Raw genomic sequence first — 16,527 nt, 5'->3', positions numbered from 1 at the left:
GTGTGATTGATCATTACCTCAATCAGCACTGCTGAGCATTCGTTGTGTTCAGTTTCTTCATTATTTCCTGTGCTCTTAACAACCACCAGGGTTGATTCTGTGAGGCACCTGCTTTGTAAGTGGAGGTCCAGTAGCTTAGCAAGGTTTTGGAGATTGGTGGCAGTGAATTTCAGAGAGGGGCTTTTCCATCTTGTCTGTTGCAGCTCAGGTGATTTACACCTTCTTTCTGGAGCTTCTGCAACGCTCCTGGCTGATGTTGTAAAGGAATGCAATAAAAATATTAAGTAATGAACCAGGGAACAGATTGTGAAACCCGAGTCCTGGTTTGGGTTTAGTGGTCAGCTGCAGCTCAGTAGTAACACATGCTCAGCTAAGTCAGAAAGTTGTGCCCCGAGTTCCACTCAAGAGACTTAAGCACATAATCCAGGTTGATATTCAAGTGCTGTGCTGACAGAGTGCTACTCTATCCGAGGTACTTTGTTCAGATGAGGCAATGAGCCCAGGCATCTCCTGCCCTATGCATCCCACTACAGTATCTGAAATAAAGCAGGGCAGTTCTCCAGGGTAGAAAACCATATATATCCTTCAGTAAACATAGATTTCTGCTCATTCACACCAGGTTGTTTGAGAGCTTGCAGTGCACATAAAGTTCCATTTTCTACATTACAACAGTGACTGCACCCTGAGGTCATCAAAAGCACACTATAACACTGAATCTGTTGTGTTTGGGCCTGTAACACGTTCCTGGTTATCACCGCAAGATCCTGAACTGCTGCTACATTTAGAAAGAGCAGGCCTACAGACTGGTGACCTCGCATTGATGCTTTAATCCCCTGTGTATTCACATCTTTCAACCTCTTCTGCTTTAGTTTTAATAACTCAGTGCCCAGCCCAGTAGTCCCCAGCTCAGCACATATTTGTGGTAACATGATCAAGAACAGTGTAAGGATCGAAGGTTGTAAGGGGAGTGGAGGGTGAGGGTTGAAGGGAAACAGCTTTAATGCCACTCCCTTCAGTCCCCAGCTTGTACATTTCCCTTTTGTTGCCCTTTTGCTTGGAAGTAGCAAGGTTCTGTGATGTATTACAGTCAGTTTTGCATGCTTGTTTTGAAATTGCTCCCATCAACCTGTTCCAATCTTAAGCTTCACCTGGAACCCTGAGTTTCCATTTATCCTACACATTGCTCTGCACCTATTATATTTCGCCTGTTTAATAATTCAGCTTTACTCAACACAAGTATTCACTGTAAATGTGATCATTTGCAATCATAACATACTCTAAACCCAAATTACCTAGCCCAGTCTTCTCCTGTCCTCCTGACAACCGTGACTTGTGCTGGGTTACAGTTCCACTGATGCTGACAGTGCATTGGTTCCTCCTGCAGGTAGCTTCTCTTCATCTGTGCCACAGAATTGACTGGGTATTCTCAACTGGAAGGCTTCACAACCACTCTCTAATACATATCTGTAGATTGTGACTGAGATTTCACGGAGTGAAGTGAGATAGATGGAAAGGGATTTTGCCTAAAATGCCTTAACAATGATGACAGAATGGGTAAATGGTGTGTGTGTGTGTCTGTGTACGTCTGTGTGTGTCTGTGTCTATGTCTGTGTGTCTGTGTGTGTGTGTGTGTATGTGTGTGTGAGTGTGTGTGTGTGTCTGTGTGTCTGTGTGTGTGTGTGTGTGTGTGTGTGTGTCTGTGTGTATGTCTGTGTGTGTGTGTGTCTGTGTGTGTGTATGTCTGTGTGTGTGTGTGTGTGTGTGTGTGTGTCTGTGTGTGAGTGTGTGTATGTCTGTGTGTATGTCTGTGTGTGTGTGTCTGTGTGTGTGTATGTCTGTGTGTGTGTGTGTGTGTCTGTGTGTGAGTGTGTGTATGTCTGTGTGTATGTCTGTGTGTGTGTCTGTGTGTCTGTGTGTGTGTGTCTGTGTGTGTGTCTGTGTGTCTGTGTGTCTGTGTGAGTGAGTGAGTGAGCATGTGTGTGTGTGTGTGTGAGTGTGTCTGTGTGTGTGTGTGTGTGTGTGTGTGTTTGTGTGTTGAAGTATGAGTCATCTAAATCCAGATGCTATAAAACAGCAAAATATCTGCAGATGTTGCGTATCTGAAATAAATAATGGGAAGAATTAGTATGTTCACCATATGGGAGGGTGGAAGATCAGCACCTCATAAAGGTCACCCTTTTGTTAGAGTACTTCTGATAAAAGGTGTGTACTTAACATGCTCACCTAGATTTTATTCCCTTAATGCAAATAGAACTGTTCAATGTCAGCCATGGCTCTTTTTCAATTCATTCGTGAGAAGTGGGTGTTGCTGGCTGGACCAAAACCATTTCTGAAGAAGGGTCCCGATCCAAAACATCAGCTTTCCTGCTCTTCTGGTGCTGCCTGGCCTGCTGTGTTCCTCCAGCTCCACACTGTGTTGTCTCTGACTCCAGCATCGGCAGTTCTTGCTATCTCCTAATAGCCCAATGTTATCCACATTGTTGTGGGTCTGGAGACACAGGAAGGCCAGACTAGGTAAGAAGGGTAGTTTATTTCTCTAAAGGCCACATGGGTTTTTCAAAAATGGTTTCATGGTTAATCAAGATTTGGGGTTAAAATGTCATGAACAGGTGCAAAAAATAGTTAAGAAGGCCAGTGGAATGATGGCCTTCATATCTGAAGGGCTGGAGTGTTGGATGCAAACATTATGCTTCAATTATACAAAACAGCAGTTAGACCTCACGTAGAGCACTGTGAGCAGATCTGGGCACCACACCTTAGGAAGGATATATTGACCCTGGAGGGAGTTCAAATCAGGTTTACAAGGATGTTACCTGGACTTCAGGGGTTAAGTTATGAGAAGAGATTAGACAAATTAGGTCTTTGTTCTCTAGAATTTGGAAAATTAAGGGGTGATTTAATTGAGATCTTCAGGATTTTAGCAGGGAAAGATAGTTAAAGATAAATTAATTACACTGATTGAAGATTCTAGAACCAACGGCCTAGTCTGAGAATTAGGGCCAGGCCATTCAGGAGAGATGTTAGAAAGCACTTCTCCTCAAAGAGTAGTGGAGGTTTGAGACTCACTTCCTCAAGCAACAGTCGATGCTCATTCAATTATTAATTTTAAATCTGAGATGGACAAATTTTTATTAAGCAAGGGATATGGGCCTGAAGGCAGGCATGTGGAGTAAGGCCACGGATCAACAATGATCTAATTGAATGGCAGAGTGGGTTAGAAGGGCCGAATGGCTTAGCCCTGTTCCTAAATTCTTATTAGACTCTTAATTCTAGATTCATTATTTAATTCAAATTCCACCACCTGCCACTGCAAGATTTCAACTCAGGTTCCCAGAACGTTACCTGGGTTGCTAGATGAATAGATTATTTTTTTTTTAAAAAATCAATGTTTATTTACCTGAGTTCTCTATCCTCTATTTCTTTCTTCACAATAAAAACTAACATGAAATATTCACTTAATGTCTCTCCCACCTTCTGAGGTTCAACACAAAGACGACCTCTTTGATCTTAAAGGGGTCCTACTCTCTCTCTGACTGCTCTCTTGCTCTTAATGCACTTGTAGAATCTTTTTGGATTATCCTTAACCTTATTTGCCAAGGTTATCTCGTATCCTTTCTTTGCCTTCCTGATCTCCCTCTTAAAAATGCCCCTATACTTGTTATAATGTTCAAGAGATTCATTTGAACCCAGCTGTCTATATCAAATATATGACTCTTTTTTATTCTTAACTAGAACCTCAATATCTTTATTCATCCATGGACTAGCAATGATACCATTAAGCCATGCGGGTTCAAATCCTATGCCAGAAAATTAAATACAAAAGCAAGTCTGATAAAAGAAGGCAATAGTGAGGAATACTGTGCTGTCTTTTTTCTGGGATTCTAAATTGAGGCCTCTCCCACCTTCTTAGGACATAAAACATTTCATTTGTACTATCTTGAAGATGGACTAGAGGACACATATTTTAAGCAAGAGATACAGAGGAATGTGAGGAAGAAATTTTTAACTCAGATGGCAATGGTCTGGAGCTTATTGTCTAAGATGATGGTGGAAGCAGAGACAGTGAATGATTTCATAAGGACACTTGAGGGAATAAACTTGCTGGACTATCGGGATAGAATGGGAAAGAGGACAGATGAGACTGCTCCACAGAGAGCTGATCTGGATATGATGGGTTGAATAGACTCATTCTGTGCAGGAATTCCTCTATGGCCTGGATTTTACAAGGCTACATGGTTTCCCTCAACTCCCCAGCAGGACGCAATCAAGATACAAAGAACAACAAAGAACAAAGAAAATTACAGCACAGGAACAGGCACTTCATCCCTCCAAGCCTGCACCGATCCAGATCCTCTATCTAAACCTGTCAACTATTTTCCAAGGATCTGTATCCCTCTGCTCCCTGCCCATTCATATATCTGTCTAGATACATTTTAAATTATGCTATCGTGCCCGTCTCTACCACCTCTGCTGGCAACACGTTCCAGGCACCCACCACCCTCTGCGTAAAGAACTTTCCACGCATATCTCCCTTAAACTTTTCCCCTCTCACCTTGAAATCGTGACCCCTAGTAATTGAGTCCCCCATTCTGGGAAAAAGCTTCTTGCTATCTACCCTGTCTATACCTCTCATGATTTTGTAGACCTCAATCAGATCCCCCCTCAACCTCCGTCTTTCTAATGTAAATAATCCTAATCTATTCAACCTCTCTTCATAGCTAGCACCTTCCATACCAGGCAACATCCTGGTGAACCTCCTCTGCACCCTCTGCAAAGCATCCACATTCTTTTGGTAATGTGGCGACCAGAACTGTACGCAGTATTCCAAATGTGGTCGAACTAAAGTCCTATACAACTGTAACATGACCTGCCAACTCTTGTACTCAATACCCGGTCCGATGAATGAAAGCATGCTGTATGCCTTCTTGACCTCTCTATCGACCTGCGTTGCCACCTTCAGGGTACACTGGACCTGAACACCCAGATCTCTCTGTGCATCAATTTTTCCCAGGGATTTTCCATTTACCATATAGTTTGCTCTTGAATTGGATCTTCCAAAATGCAGCACCCCGCATTTGCCTGGATTGAACTCCATCTGCCATTTCTCTGCCCAACTCTCCAATCTATCTATATTCTGCTGCATTCTCCAACAATCCCCTTCACTATCTGCTACTCCACCAATCTTAGTGTCATCTGCAAACTTGCTAATCAGACCATCTATACCTTCTCCAGATCATTTATGTATATCACAAACAACAGTGGTCCCAACACGGATCCTTGTGGAACACCGCTGGTCACAGTTCTCCATTTTGAGAAACTCCATTCCACTACAACTCTCTGTCTCCTGTTGCCCAGCCAGTTCTCTATCCATCTAGCTAGTATATCCTGGACCCCATGCGACTTCACTTTCTCCATCAACTTACCATGGGGGACCTTATCAAACGCTTTACTGAAGTCCATGTATATGACATCGACAGCCCTTCCCTCATCTATCAACTTTGTCACTTCCTCAAAGAATTCTATCAAGTTGGTAAGACATGACCTTTCCTGCACAAAACCAACCTGCCTATCACTAATAAGCCCATTTTCTTCCAAATGTAAATAGATCCTATCCCTCAGTATCTTCTCCAGCAGCTTCCCCACCACTGACGTCAGGCTCACCGGTCTATAATTACCTGGATTATCCTTGCTACCCTTCTTAAACAAGGGGACAACATTAGCAATTCTCCAGTCCTCCAAGACCTCACCCGTGCTCAAGGATGGTGCAAAAATATCTGTTAAGGCCCCAGCTATTTCCTCTCTCGCTTCCCTCTGTAACCTGGGATAGATCCCATCCGGACCTGGAGACTTGTCCACCCTAATGCCTTTTAGAATACCCACCACTTCCCCCCTCCTTATGCCGACTTGACCTAGAGTAAGCAAACATCTATCCCTAACCTCAACATCTGTCATGTCCCTCTCCTCAGTGAATACCGGCGCAAAGTACTCATTAAGAATCTCACTCATTTTCTCTGACTCCTCTCATAACTTCGCTCCTTTGTCTTTGAGTGGGCCAACCCTTTCTCTAGTTACCCTCTTGCTCCTTATGTATGAATAAAAGGCTTTGGGATTTTCCTTAACCCTGTTTGCTAAATATATTTCATGATCCCTTTTAGCCCTCTTAATTCCTCGTTTCAGATTGGTCCTACTTTCCCAATATTCTTCCAAAGCTTTCTCTGTTTTCAGTTGCCTAGACCTTATGTATGCTTCCTTTTTCCCCTTTGCTAGTCTCACAATTTCACCTATCATCCATGGTTCCCTACTCTTGCCCTTTCTATCCCTCATTTTCACAGGGACATGTCTGACCTACACTCAAATCATCCTCACTTTAAAAGTCTCCCACATATCAAATGTGGATTTATCCTCAAACAGCTGCTCCCAATTCACATTCCCCAGCTCCTGCTGAATTTTGCTATAGTTCCCCCAATTCAGCACTCTTCCTTTAGGACCACTCTCGTCTTTGTCCATCGGTATTCTAAAACTTACGGAATTGTGATCACTATTCCCAAAGTAATCCCCTACTGAAACTTCAACCACCTGGCAGGGCTCATTCCCCAACATCAGGTCCAGTATGGGCCCTTCCCGAGTTGGACTATTTACATACTGCTCTAGAAAACCCTCCTGCATGCTCCTTACAAATTCTGCTCCATCTAAACCCCTAACACTAAATGAATCCCAGTCAATGTTAGGAAAATTAAAATCTCCCATCACCATCACCCTGTTGCTCCTACATCTTTCCATAATCTGTCTACATATTTGTACCTCTATCTCACGCTCGCTGTTGGGAGGCCTGTAGTACAGCCCCAACATTGTTACTGCACCCTTCCTATTTCTGAGCTCTGCCCATATTGCCTCACTGCTCGAGTCCTCCATAGTGCCCTCCTTCAGCACAGCTGTGATATCCTCTTTGACCAGTAATGCAACACCTCCACCCCTTTTACCTTCCTCTCTATCCTGCCTGAAGCATCTATATCCTGGGATACTTAGTTGCTAATCTCACCCTTCCCTCAACCAAGTCTCAGTTATAGCAATAACACCAAGTCTCAGTGATAGCAATAACCTTGTCTGAGATGATGGTGGAAGCAGAGACAGTGAATGATTTCATAAGGGCACTTGAGGGAATAAACTTGCTGGACTATGGGGATAGAATGGGAAGAAGGACAGATGAGACTGCTCCACAGAGAGCTGATCTGGATATGATGGGTTGAATAGATTCATTTGGTGCAGGAATTCCTCTCTGGCCTGGATTTTACAATATCTTTACAATACCTATCTGCAATACCTTGCAGCAAGTCACATATTGGAGCAGGAGTGAACTATTTCACTGGAGACTGCTGCCCCTATCTTGAGAGGAGGTCAAACCTTAGAAAGCTGCCAGCCAATTGGATGACCTCTTCAGTGGGTTCAGGGGGACCTCCAATGTCTGTTCTGCAACCCCACACTACCCCTTTGCACACTCACATTCACATCCATGGACAGGGAGATGAACAGCCAGCCCGTGACTCTCATCCTGGCAGATGTTCTCTCAACAAACATGATTGAGAAACAAATTGGCCAGCCATCATCATGTGGGGAGATTTTACACAAATGAGTTGTCACATTAAATAGCGATTACACTTCAAAAGCACTTGTTTTACAAATAGCCCTGGAACATCCTTAGCTGGGGAGGGGGTGAACTTGTTCCTTCATTAATCCCACTTTTGATCCCATTTCTGAGTAAACTGATAGCAGTCTGTTTGAATATAACTAGGAAAGGAAAAATCAGGTCAGATTTCCAGTCCTGATTTCTATCCAGTACCTCCTCTGGGTTTGTAGCCCTGCCTGATGGCTCCAGTGGTTAATTAACTGCTTTAAGTGAGTGCAGGGGGTTGAGATTCAAGGCTGACATCACTGAAAAAACTGCAACCCTATAGAAGTCCCCACTTTTCTAAGAGCAGAAGACAAAATGTTAACAAAATAAATCTATCGGTCACTTAATGCCACCTTGGTACATTATCATCCTGTGTTTATGCTTCACCATTGTTAGCACATCAATGCTACATTACTCGTGTGTTTTTATTTGTGTGTTTTCCCCATTTTACCATTAATGCAGGGCATTCAGCATCATCCATCCATCATTAGGAAAAAGGAATGGAAGAAGACAGTTTAGGTCAACACACGCAGCGACCGAACAGCAGAAAGTGCAATTTGTACAGGGTTCGGCAGTCAGTGTCTCCTTCCATTCAGCCCTCCATCTGAGCACTGACACAATGCAGCCATTTCACAGAATGACAGACAGCTCCAGGATTTGCAACCTGCTCACCAGGTGAGCTTGCTTAATACACTTTATCCATTCTACCCATCTGTGCAGTAAAGCCACAGAATAACATGTCAATAATTCACAGAAATTGCTTCTATATGGGTTAAAGGGCTTGAACCAGTTTTGGTGTGCAGTCTCCTTTAAATAGGTTGGTTGGGTTGCAGACTCCCAAGTTCAGTCCTTGCATGAATGAGTTAGTGTTCAGTAATGAATGTGGCATGCCATGAATGACAGACTCAGAGTCCTGGCTATTCAGAGAGAAGCAGCTTTGTACTGCTGGAGCAAGCATACGCACACACACATACACTCACACACTCTCACACATACACACGCACATACACTCACACACAAACACACACACCTACACTCTCACACTCTCACATTCACACACACACAAACACACACACATACACTCACACACTCTCACACATACACACACACTCACACACGCACATACACTCACACACAAACACACACACTTACACTCTCACACTCTCACATACACACACACACATACACACATACACTCTCTCACACACACACACACTCACACACTCACACACTCTGATTTTTTCTTCTTCTTTTATAAAACAACCTGATTACTAATAACGCAGACAAGGAACAAGCTATTGTATAGGAGGCTCATCCTGGCAAAGGGAATGAGTTGAAACAGCTGAATGAACATGCAACAGCTTAGGAATTCAACATAAAACTAACAATGCAAAGGACTCCCAAAGTCTGTGAAGTAATTTACAAAGTGTCAGACAAACCCAATGAAGAAAAGCAAATGGTTGCACTCTCAGCTACTGTGTTATGCCTCTTCTGTGCGATTCTTAACACTATATTGTTGAGTTTATGATGCTTCTAATTCAATAATTACCTAACTCTTCGATCTTTTTTGTTCAGACTCATTTCTTCACCAGTACGTTTTTATTAGCTCTGTTTCCAGGTCTCCCCATCTCTCCCTCAACATTACACATCATTCCCCATCCAAAAAGAGCAGCCAAGTGTCCTGTTCCCAGGCTTTTACCCATGCCGCAGTTCCACTGATTGCCAGGAGGCAAATAAAACTTAACCTCCTCAGCTGACTCACTCAAAACATTTTCTCTCATTTTCTGTGGAGAAGCACCTTGAAATTCCAAGTTAAATAAGCTAAGATTGAGATGGCTGTTATTTCAGGAAACGGAACTCACAAAATCCAGCACTATGTATTTTTAAAGCTCTGACAATATATTATTTATCTTCCTCTTTTGCCCTCTCTGGTATACCAGAATCATGTTCAATGCCATACTGAGAGGATCCATAGTTTTGTACAAGGATTTTTCCTGCAATGCAGTATGTGCTGGACTTCACTGGCTGTAAAGTGTATTGGGATATTCTGAGGCAGTGAAAAGCAGGATATTAAAATGCCAGTTCTTGCTTTCTTGCTCACTCCACATTCTGTCTCTCTTCCAAAGTTATATTCTCTTCCTCCTCAGACAACAAGGTGCAGGGCTGGATGAACACAACAGGCCAAGCAGCATCATAGGAGCACCTCTCTAGCTGGGTCCTCTACCACCCCTTTGCTTCTCCTTCAAAGCCTTTGTCTCCTCTCGTTGCCAACTATTTCTAACTTTCAGTCACATGCTGTGCAATGAAGTGTGCAAGAGCTAGTACCTGGCTACCTCATCTTTCCTTCTTTCTTTGGCAGCCTGGCCTGAGAAAAGCAGTTTCCAAATCATCTCAGCAGGGAGTATACCACGCCTGTCTGTTCCTTGTGTGCTTTTTGCACTTTCTTTGTTTCTATCACTAGGGGTGGAGTAAGCACAAGTCTGGAGGTGGGTTAGCGTGAACACTCACATGGCTGACCAGCATGCTGGTTTCCCAGTACCAGCCTTGGTTTAAGCGCTAAGTGCACTGTTGGCTGCAGAGATGGGGTGCAGGAGAGAATTGTGCCTGCCAACTGCTAAGTAACTCGTGGTGGGGAGCAGAGGTGAGTGCTCAGGTGGATTGGTTAGAAAGTCTTCCTCAGTTTTCTGAGACTTTATCTAGAAATGGCTAAACCCTCTACCCCTCACCCTTCACACACTTTCACTCCCTCACCAGCTCTCCATGACACTGTTATGCCTGCATGCCCCCACGCCACCTCTAAGCTCACTCACTCAGTAGTCACTATGTAAAAATCCAATGAGTCAGATAATAACAAGGGCATGTCTTGAAACATTAAGGAAGATAAAACACCATTCAGAAATCTGATGAATAGTCACTGGACTCAAAATGTTAATTCTGCTTTCTTCCTACAGATTTTGCCAGACCTGCTGAGTTTCTCCAGCAATTTCTGCTTTTGTTTCAGATATCTGCTTCTATGGACCAGGATGATTGTAACATCAGTTGCAGAAACTTTACCCAATTAACACCTCCGAAACTTGTGAGAATTAACTCAGAGACATTGATACAAGAAATTGCAGAAGGAACAATTTATTATAATCTCATTAACATATCAGTCAAGTAAGGTAGGTACTCACTTCTCCTTGTGCAACCAGACCCTTACTGAGCTAATACATTTGTGAGTTCTAGAAACTCAGCCAAGCATTCATGATGAATCAGATTGTCATATTTCTGGTTCACTATCTGTTTTTGCTGGCACAGTTCCCAGAAGGATTCATTATGAATGCTAGGCTGAGAGCCTGGACCTTTGTAAAAGGATTGTGTGAATGACTTTATTTACACAAGTATAAAGGTTAGTTGACTTTGGTTGTTTGACCTCTCTATGATATTAAGATAAATGATTTTTTTGTCATCTCTTTTACCAAAGTCTTGATGATTATTTGTGAAAGGGTAAGATGCATTAAAATGCTTAAAATTTCTGCTGTTGATACATCAATGGCCTGTTGGATTGACACTGTTATTGGGTTCTGGAAACAGATTTTTTTTCAAAATTATGAATGCGTGTTCTTTTTTCTAAGCAGTTTTAAACATTGTTAATAGAGTGTTCATTGATTCTGTGTCCAATGTCTATAGGGTGAATGGGTATGGAAGAGCCATGTTTTGGGAGGGTCTGAGGAGTCATTGGTCATGGATGAGGTGTGGGAAGGCCTTTTGAGATTACCTTTTTAGAGGTTAAGGCTAGGTGGGTTAGCCATGGTAAATGTGGGGTTAAAGGGATAGAGTTGGGAGTTTGAGTCTGGGTGGGATGCTCTTTGGAGGATCAATGCAGACTCAATGAACTGAATGGCCTCTTTCTGCACTGTAAGGATTCCATGATCTATGACTTCCCAGTGTCTGACCAGCTCTTGTAGTCATAATATTTGTGTGGTTGGCCCCCTTCAATTTCTGTTCAGTGGTAACCATCAGGATTTAGAGATCATAATGCCATTGAATGTCCGGGGTGATGGCTAGATTCTCTCTTGTTTGACTTGAGTGACACAAATGCCCATGCCACTTCTTATTCAAAGCTTGGACGTTGTCCAGGTCTTGTTTTATTTGAACTTGGACTGCTTAATATCTGAGGACTTGTGAATGGTGTGAAACACTGTGCAATCATCAGCAAACATCCCCACTTCCAACCTTATGATGGACGGAAGTTCATTGATGAAGCAACTGAAGGTGATTGGGCCTAAGACATGCCCAGGATTGAGGTGATCGAATAAAATGGACAATATCAGTATTTAATGAGCTGAGTGACAGGAGAGATGTGGTGAATGGTTGTTTTTCAGAGTAGGTGAAAGTTTATCGTGGGATTCCAGGGATTCAGTGTTGGGATATCCACTGCTCCCTCAGTGGTGTGACCCTTTGATCTTTTACACATAAATTCTGTGTCTGATTCCACCTCTGTCACTAACACCAGAAGAAGGAGCAAGGCTACGAAAGATTGTGTTTTTAAACTAACCTGTTGGACTATAACCTGGTGCTGTGTGATTTCTGACCTTGTCCACCCCAGTCCAACACCAGCACCTCCACAACATGTCTTGAAGTATATTAATAATCCAGGCTTGGGTGGACAGGGCCTAAGTTAAAAACTTTGAGATGAGAAGACATTAGAGATACAACAGAGAAAGCTCACAAAAATTGTTGCAGGGATGAGAAACTTCAGATACGTGGATACCTTGGAGAAGCTGGGCATGTTCTCCTTGGAAGTGAAAAGAGTAGGGGAGAAGTTTTGATAGAGAGATGCTCAAAGTCTGAGGGAGGTCTGGATTGAGGAGATAGGGAGGAGCTGTTCCCTTTGACAGAACAGTCAGCAACCAGAGAGGTCTGGTTCAACACACATAGCAAACCCAGAACTGGCAAGAAGTGTATAGTGAGTGGTTATGGTCTGCAAAATTCTGACTGAGACTGTGCTGGAGGCAGATTCAATGGAGGCCTTCAGAAGAGGATTGGGTAAATATCAGAAGAATAATGAGTTGCAGGGCTGTGAGAACTGGCACCAATAGGACAGGTCAAACGGTTCCTGCTGTGCTGTAACATAAACTCAGACCTGTATTTATAGCATGACTGACTGCACAATTGCAATAGTATATATAACAAGACAGACTGTACTTCCATGGACTATCAATAACAGGACTGATTATACCACTCCTGACCCTGTCCATATCAACACTACCATAAACTGATTGTGTAATCCATTGTCCCAGTACTGATTGTCTCTGAAGCAGAATTGACTGCCTGTCTGTCACAGGATGAATTGAATCTTTGCTGACCAAAGTGCCGATAGCATTTTATTTAGCATCTGGTATCTGGTGGAAGTTTCACAACAGTGGTGATTGCGGCGTATTTGAATAAAATCAGTGAGTAAGAAGTGGGCTATAGCAGTTGATCGTTGCCCTTTTAAGTCTCAGGAGTGGGTGTTGCGAGAATGATGTCATCTGTTGGGCAGGTCTTACTCTTTAAGAAGCTGTCCGTCTGTGTATTTGTGATACGCAGTGCATGTGATCTCACAGCGCGCTGCTTACAATGTGAAAGAGATTCATTTAAGTGCATGTGAACTGGGAGCGAGAGTCTGAACACAGCGGGCTGCTCATAGCCGCACAAGGAAGCTTTCTTCTCTCTCTCTCACTCACTCACACACACACACACACACAGTACCGAACCGACCAACTGAGAGGGCGAGAAAAACTAATAATCAAACTTCATGCTGTGCAGCAAGGTCCTGGTGCAGCGCAGAAAGTCCTTGGAATTAAATTTTGCTGGTGTATCAAGCCCAGAATTCTGAGCTCTAGAGTGGATTAAGGTCTGATCAGCTCTGGGACTCCTGTTACTACCGTGTGAAGCACAAGCAGAAAGTCTGAGGCTTTTAAAAGATAAATTGAAGAGAAACTTTTCAAGGTAAGTAGACAAATGGATCACTGTTCGTTTATCAAGGAGTGATAGGAATTTTATACATTTTTTTAAAAAGCGAAATCTTTATTTCTACCCTGCTGCTTTCTGGAAAGGAATAGCAGCTTGTTGCTTTCCTGAATACTTTAAAGAGAGAGGGAGGGGGGAAAGTTGAGTTCTTTTGTTCGGGCTTTATTTGAGGTGAATGGATAGTAGCAGCGAGGGGGAGGAGGGAGATGGATGGGACAGTCAGTGCTTGAGGGGGGTTGGGGAGACCATTCACTGTCGACACTTAGCGGCAGCTGTTCTTTTCGCGAGGCTTCTCCTCTGGGTCACTGGAGCGCTCACATATTGAAAGGGGGCAACTTTTTTTTAAAAGGTAAGGGCTGGGGGTGAGGGCGGGGGGGGGGTGGAGTATGTGGGGGAACGGATTGAACGCGAAATGCCGGGAGACGGAGCCTGAAGTCTATTGGTTAGAAAACTGTTAGCTCTGTACTGTACGTTGTAAGGGACAACAAGATGTGAAGTCTTTCTCCCCCACCCAAGAAAAGTTTTTTTGGTTTGTGTTTTTAAGGAAAAAAAAATTAAAAGTAGGACTTTCTCCCAAGAAAAGTTGATGTGCCTGCGTTTCTGAACTCTGTCATAACGGTGCACTGTCAAGAATTAAGGCTGATTGATAAGACTGTAGCTAGTGTTTTTTTTAAACGGTTTCTGACAGCTGTAACACACCTGCAGCTACGCGTGAAACTGATCGTTTAAAAGTTCACTTGTCTTTATTGCGGCGCTGTTCTGAGGGATGGGAAGATATGATTTCCCTGACGCCCCAGTCTTTCTATTCCCGTGGTGCTGCTATTTCAGGGCTTTTGGAGCATTGCTTTGCGTTTATTGTAAACGACATGGAACCACATTGTTTTCCTAACAACAGATTGGGCATGTTGGAGAGGCTAGTTAGTCCATCTGTACCCTGTTCTGCTACACTTTCGTGTAGCCTCGATTGTTTTCACTGCCAAATATCTATCTTTTGAATTTGCCAACATTATTCTCCTGCAATGACTCCTGAACATCTGTTCCACTTGTTCACCACCCTCTGTGTGAAGCTACCTCAGCCAGCTGCGTGATTTTTCCTTTTCAAATTTCTGTTTTTTTTTTAAAAAGTTGTGTGGATGTAAACTTTGCAATTGTTTATTGCTGATGTTTTGCTGTAGAGGATACACTGTTATGTTCACGAATGACTGACTGACTTATTTTCCCTCCTCTCTCAGCTCTTTTCTTAACACTGCACCCCCCAAACTCCTCCTGAGCATTCGATTAGACTTCCTGTTAACGATGCCACACCTGAAATTTCCTGCCTGCTCACTCCACTCTCCTTTCATCCAATTGGGTCATTCTTTCATTACTCCCTCCCCTTTTTCTTAACTCACAGGCAGTGCATCTGAGATTGGAAAGTCAGTAATTTGGAAGATCTACCTGAGAATTGCACCCATTTCTGTTCGCTTTATACCGTTTCTAAAACACCCACTGTAGTTGTAAACTGACTGGAAAATGGGGAGAAGGGAAGGTGAGGTTGAATCCATATCAGATATGTTTTTCCATCCAATTTTCTTCCCTCTGCCTCATCACATGATGGCATAATTTGTCTTACTGAAGTACTGTTCTCAGAAAACAGTACGAAATACTAGGAATGACTGTTATGGCTATGTTGACCTCTCAGAATCCCTACAGTGTGGAAACAGGCCCTTTGGCCCAACAAGTCCACACCGAACCCCAGAGCATCCCACCCAGACCCAGACCCAAACCCACCTAATCTACATCTCCCTGAACACTATGGGCAATTTAGCACGGCCAATCCACCTAACCTGCACCTAATCTTTGGATTGTGAAAGGAAACCCACACAGACATGGGGAGAATGTGCAAACTCCTCACAAACAGTCGCCCGAGGCTGGAATTGAACCTGGGTCCCTGGCGCTGTGAGGCAGCAGTGCTAACCACTGTTGCCGCCCCTGTAGATAATGGCAAGCTGTCTGCATAAATAGAGGACAATGCAGCCAAGCTAACCCCTGATCTCTCAATGTCCGAAAGCCTGACTGTATGGTGGTTGGGGACGGCTGCTGTATAACCAGCAGTAGGAACTCCAGCACAGGCTCCCTCAACGTCTTGACAAACAGTACAACTTGTCCCACCGTCCCAGCTGCGATCAGCTAACAGGCCAGGACTTGAGCCTGACCAATTTTCCCATGAGTTATTTCGGGGACCCCATCTCCATCTGCTGTCAAATATCTGTCCTTGACGTGGGGCCAGAAAAGAATGTACCATGTCCAGAGTTTGCATGTGTCCCCAATGATCAGGGATTGAGGAATTTATGGCATGGATTTCCCTCAAATTGATGGCATTCCTAGAATAATTGTTTGCATTTTGACTCTGTCATTAAATCTCTCTTTTGATTCGTTTACCAGAGTGTTGTATGTTGGTCATGCACACATGTAGGCTTCATGGTGGCTGGAGGTATAACTTGGCTATCTTTTTAAAACAAAAGTGAGACTGGATCACAGCTATGTCTACTGTGTGGGGTGTTCCACTTTACAATGGGAAGATGCAGAAGGATTCACAGGGCCTGTTGAACAGGCTCGTACACCAGTGTGATGCCTTCCCAGAGATTGAGAAACAGTCAAACTTAACAAGTTAAGGCTGCTGAGCTAAGGGGGATGACGAATGTGTGGGACTGTACCCTAATGGGAGCGGCTGTGCCTGAAGGAGAAGATGATGGGAGAAAACCAGGGAATTAACAAAGTTGAATCAGAGATAGTAGGAACTGCAGATGCTGTAGAATCCGAGACAACAAGGTGCAGAGCTGGATGAACACAGCAGGCCAAGCAGCATCATAGGAGCAGAAAGG

The 16,527-nt window shown here is 43.5% G+C and overlaps 1 protein-coding gene across 2 annotated transcripts in view; it reads left to right on the top strand.

Moving 5' to 3' along the window:
* Nucleotides 1-13,251: 13,251 nt before the first annotated feature.
* plxnb1b (plexin b1b) overlaps nucleotides 13,252-16,527 on the top strand; it is a 247,365-nt gene continuing 244,089 nt past the window's right edge. For both annotated transcript variants that reach the window (XM_048606323.1, XM_048606322.1), the window contains exon 1: nucleotides 13,252-13,642. The gene's annotated coding sequence lies outside the window, so the exon portion shown is untranslated. The remainder of the gene's footprint in view (nucleotides 13,643-16,527) is intronic.

The sequence above is a fragment of the Rhincodon typus genome, chromosome 16 (genome assembly GCF_021869965.1).
Source record: "Rhincodon typus isolate 14 chromosome 16, sRhiTyp1.1, whole genome shotgun sequence".
Lineage (NCBI taxonomy): Eukaryota > Metazoa > Chordata > Chondrichthyes > Orectolobiformes > Rhincodontidae > Rhincodon > Rhincodon typus.
Note: the sequence above shows the minus strand (reverse complement) of the source record. Positions and strands in the feature narration are given on the sequence as shown.